This window comes from Silene latifolia, chromosome 10 (genome assembly GCF_048544455.1).
Source record: "Silene latifolia isolate original U9 population chromosome 10, ASM4854445v1, whole genome shotgun sequence".
NCBI classification, from domain to species: Eukaryota; Viridiplantae; Streptophyta; class Magnoliopsida; order Caryophyllales; family Caryophyllaceae; genus Silene; species Silene latifolia.
In genome coordinates this window covers 26464565-26469964 of record NC_133535.1, presented here as the reverse complement: position 1 = coordinate 26469964, position 5400 = coordinate 26464565, and the positions used below count along the sequence as shown (strand labels likewise).

Below are 5400 nucleotides of genomic sequence, written 5' to 3'. Positions count from 1 at the left end.
GCATGGTTGAGATTTACATGACGGCGTAGCATAGAAAACTTTGAATGAACCTTTAAGCTCTTGCATGATCCTTTGACTTATGGACTCTCACGGGGCACTCAAACTCTTTTTATGTGAAAGGACAATTTTGTGAATAAACACTCAACTATCCTCGGCTTATAATAATGTGCCCGCAATATAATATGGTAATCAATCAAAACTAGTAAGCCAAAACAATCAAATGCAAGCATGATAAAGAAGCCAAATGGGTAGGAAGAAGGCAATAAACATGGGTAAGAAGGGGGAACAAATGAATTATGGTAATGTGGAGCTAAGTCAAGCTAGCAACTACCAAATTGTAAAGGTGCTCAATCCCAATTCCAACCCAATTTTGCAATTCAAACCATGAGAAAATCTTCCAAAATATATGAATAATGCTTGAGAATTTCTCACATCAACTTCTTCTTCTCTTTTTTCTTTTCAATTCATACTTCTTCTTTTTTCATTTTCATGCTTTTTCTTTTCTTTTTCTTCATTTTTCTCATTTTCTTCATTCTCATTTCAATTTTTTCATTTCATTTCTTTTTTTTTTTCTTCTTTCTTGAGCATTAAGACCAAGCTCACATGATTTCCAACAATTAAACATATCCCAATGAGCACCCAAACACTATCCAACTAAGCTACTAGCTCAACGAGGGTAGGCAATTTATAATGTAGCTAGGGAAAAATGTTTGTGAAGGGGTCAAGAAGGCAAATATATTCATGTGAATGACTCCAAAATGCTTTGACAAAAGAATGCATGCTTACCAAGAGATGACATGAGAACCATACTTGTGCGTTTTGATGAAACACACATTATAAGGAGACACCTACACTCACCTAAGAGAGACCGGATATGGATGCATCAGTCAAAAGAGGCTCTACCTTACCAATTTGTAGCTTGCCACAAGTCAAGATCAAGCCTATTCGGTTCATTCTCCATCTCCCACCTACTATGTCAAGACATCCCCATGTAGCTAATATACCATCATTAAAAAATAAATCATTAGTAATGAGCCATTATTAGGATAAGCAAAGAGGAAAGTAGGTTACAAGCAAGCACAAAGCAAAAATTTCTCTCAAAAATTTTCAAATTTTCTACACTACATGCAAACTATGCTATATGCAAATGCAATATCTCCCCCCAAGCTAAACATCACATTGTCCTCAATGTGCTAACTATCCAAATCACCCAATCAAACCATAAAAATGGCTCAAAGCACAAAACAAGAAGGACTAGAGGTTATGTTTAATGGGTTGCAAGACCTAAAATAATATGCAAAGCAATGAAAAGCTTACTCGACTTGCTAGCCTCCCCCAAGCTAGCATGAATTCGGGGGATGGAAATGTTCTTTGTGATCTTTAGTGAAGAAATGTGAAGAAACGAGAGAGAAAGGAGGAAATGAGTACCGTCGAGTATGCTTGAATAATAGAAAGAAATCTATCTTTTTTTTTTTTTTTTACCCGTATAAAGCAAAGACCAGGAAGTCACAGAACCACGACCCCGATCGGGGCCACCAACCCCGATCGGGGTTGACCTCCTCTTCGGGTTTTAACTCTTTTCCGCATTGATTTAATTCCCCTCTTGTTTCTCGAAAACCACGTCCCCGAACGGGGATCTTGCATGGGGCCGCGTGCCAGATTTTCTTCTAATTCTTCTTCCTTCATTTTCACCTAAAAATCACAAAAAGAAACATCGTCAAGTCGAGTATTTTATTTCTAAACTACGAAAAACAATACATTGTAGAAAATAAATAAAAACAAATAAAAAGCTTGGGTTGCCTCCCAAGAAGCGCTGGTTTAACGTCCCGCATGACGTAAGAAGTTATTTGATTCAAGTTTCATCATTGAGTTTGCCACCAAGCAAGCTCCATTTCATAGCTCCTTTAGCATTCCACAACCATTTGAAATTTTTCAAATAAGATTTCCCTTTCTTTTTTTTTGGCACTCTTAGCAATAGTGCCCTTAGCATCGTCACCTACAAAACAAACAACACCCATATCGTCCTCCGACGGATTCATCAGTAAGGAGCCAAGTGTAGTAGAGGCAAGAGAAGAGTCCACAGTGCTAAATAAATAACAAGACTCTTGTAACATTGGGCTTCTAATGGTGTTGTTTTTGCTAAAGGAAACCCGGTCATCACCCACTTCCAAAGTCAACCTCCCATTTTTCACATCAATTAACGCACCCGCGGTGCGTAAAAATGGCCTACCCAATATAATTGGGGTTTGTGAGTCCTCGGCCATATCAAGTATGAGGAAGTCAACGGGTATGAAAAACTTGCCAACTTTGACGAGAACATCTTCTAAGACACCTAGAGGTCGCTTTAAAGAATGGTCCGCCATTTGCAATGTAATACTTGTGCATTTTAAAGCACCCATGTTAAGTTTTTCACAAAGGGAATAGGGCATGACACTTACACTAGCACCTAGGTCGCAAAGGGCCTTATCAATGGTATATTTACCTATAGTGCAAGGAATAGAATAGCTACCGGGATCCTTAAGTTTCGGGGGAGACTTGTTTTGTAAGAGTGCACTACACTCTTCGGTTAAAGTAATGGTCTCAACCTCATTGAAGGATCGCTTCTTTGAGAGGATTTCCTTCATAAACTTTGCGTAAGAAGGGACTTGGGTAATCAATTCCATAAACGGGATGGTGACTTGCAAATTCTTACAAACTTCCAAAAATTTAGCAAACTTACCTTCCTCCTTGTGCTTTGCTAGACGATGGGGAAATGGTACTTGAACAACTTCTTTTGGAGGAGCATCCTCCACATCTTTCTCACTCACCTTCTTCGTAATGGCATCACTCTCCTCAGCATTAGGAGAGACTTTTTCAACAATCACCTTGTCATTATCTTCGGGCAATGGGGGCTCAACATTCTTGGCATCAAGCTTGCTCTTCCTCTTAAGCATCAACAATCGATGAGGAAATGACACACGATCTTTAACAAGAGGCTCTTCACTAGCCTTCTTCTTGTCATCTCCCCCAAGCTTGGCCTTTTTAACAACCACCTCTTCATCCAAAGTCATGGATGGCCTATCATAGCTTGAACCACTTCTCAAGGAAATAGAATTAACAGTTTCATGTGGTTGCTCACCTTGGGGAGGTAGTTGACCGTTCTTCCTTTGAGAGCTAGAGGCGGCTAATTGATCCACTTGTTGTTCCAACATCTTGACCGCGGCACTATGAGCTTGATCATTCTTTTGAATTTGAGCCAATAGTTCCCTTTGCATTTGGACTATCATGCCCTCTAGCTTACCACCTCCTTGATTGTTTTGTTGGCCATTTTGTGGTGGATTTTGTTGGTAATTGTTTTGTGGGGGCCTTTGTTGATTTTGATACCCCGGTGGAGGGATATACTTTTATTGTTGAGGAACATAGGCATTTTGTTGCGGTGGAGGTTGAGGGTTAAGCACATTGTTTCTAGTGTAAGACAAGTTCGGATGAAATTTTGAATTCGAGTTATAAGTGTAGGAAAATGTACCCGGTGGATATGAACCTTGTCTAAAAGCTTGAAAAGCATTTACCTCTTCAATAGAAGCTCGACAATGAGCGGCATAATGACCCGCACCTCCGCAACCATCACAAACAATGATTTGACTTGTTGAAGACACGACATTGAGTTGTTGAATGGAATCTTTAGCATCTCTTTCCGCCAATTGTTGTTGAAGCAAAGCAATTTGAGCTAGCAAAACGGAGTTGTTAGAATATTCTTCTTTACCTTTAGGTGGCACAACTCGGGAATTGACATATTGGGCATCATGGACTGCCATAGATTCGATCGTGGCATCAGCAAGGTCGGTGTCAATTTGATCAAACCGCCCATTGTTGGCGGAATCAAGAATCCTTCGGGACTCGGCACAACATCCATTGTAGAATGTTATTGCTAGAAACCAATCATCTAGCCCATGATGTGGGCATTGCCTTTGAAGCTCTTTGTACCTCTCCCAAGCCTCATATAAGCTCTCAAGAGCTTGTTGACGGAATCCAATGATTTGGCTCCTCAAAGTTTGAGTTTTCTCCGGTGGAAAGAACTTTTGATAGAAAGCAAGAGCCAAAGTCTCCCAATTGGTGATTCCCATGGCGGTGCGGTCAAGGCTATTGATACAAAGCTTGGCCTTGTCCTTCAAAGAGAAAGGGAAAAGTATTTCCCTTATTTGGGCTTGAGTGACGCCCGTTTGACGGATCATGGAGCAATAGTCACAAAAGTTTTGCACATGCAAATTAGGATCCTCCAAAGGACTTCCCCCAAATTACTTTCTCTCCACAAGGCTAATGAAAGCCGGCTTGATCTCGAATTCCGGTGCGGTGATTTGAGTGGTTGTGATTCCGGTCGGAAGCATGGCCGCGGTGGGCTTTGAGTGATCGGAAAGTCTCACCATCTTTTTGGTAGTAGATGGTGATGGTGGTGGAGATGATGAACTTGAAACCTCCTCCTCTTCAAGGGCTTCTAGATCGTCTAAGTAAGACTTTATAGCACTTTCAACTTGTACGGGAGAAGTGGCTTCTTTCACTTCCCTCCAAAAACGTCGTCTTCTCTTAAATGTTTTCTCGGGATCGGAATCCGGTGAAAGCAATTCTCCACTTCGAGAGGACCTGGGCATAAGACAACAATTTCTAGAGAAATTATACGTAACGGTCTTAAGGAACAAGTGTTCCCCAAGACAAAGAAAAACAAGATAAAAAATCGACAATTCAAAAAGCAATAAAACCGTTTCCCCGGCAACGGCGCCAAAATTTGATAGGCTATCGCGTACCTATGCAAAGATAATTTCCCTAGACACAATTTAATGTAGTAATAGGGGTCGAACACAAGGAAACGGGAATTACTTCGTGAATTGCTATGGGTAGATTTTTATCAAGGTCGATTACGATTTGGGTTGGTTTGGTTGTTTGGTGATTAATAACAATAATGATGTAAGTTATATAATAAAAGAGAGTCTAAGGGATTCGGGTCACACATGCAAAAGTAAACATATGATTATGATAAATTCGGTACTAATAACATTGTCAATTGCTTAGGCTTATAGATACCCATCTTACGATATTAGCATCAACCATAGACCGGGTCCTAGAGAAACTCTCATCCATGACTAGGTCGTCCTACTATACATGCTTAGTCTAATTCAATTCCGTACATCTTGACTTATAGAACGAATGAACAAACTTAATCATTTGAATAAGGCCTTAAACAAAGATTAAACATTATGGCACAAGCATGTGATATAAGCAATTTAGACAATATTATTATTGATCTATTTTATCATGTTATATATTTGATTTATGCATGGCTCCCCTAACCCTTAGACTAGGAGATTTAGCTACTCATATTAAAATGTAAATTGCAAACTATATTATAAGGAATATTAAACATGGTTA

The 5400-nt window shown here is 39.8% G+C and overlaps 1 non-coding gene across 1 annotated transcript; it reads left to right on the top strand.

The window, feature by feature from the left end:
* Nucleotides 1-3924: 3924 nt before the first annotated feature.
* LOC141610332 (small nucleolar RNA R71) lies at nucleotides 3925-4031 on the top strand. Its single transcript, XR_012528235.1, has one exon. It is a non-coding gene; the product is annotated as a small nucleolar RNA R71 (small nucleolar RNA).
* The last annotated feature ends 1369 nt before the right edge of the window (nucleotides 4032-5400 follow it).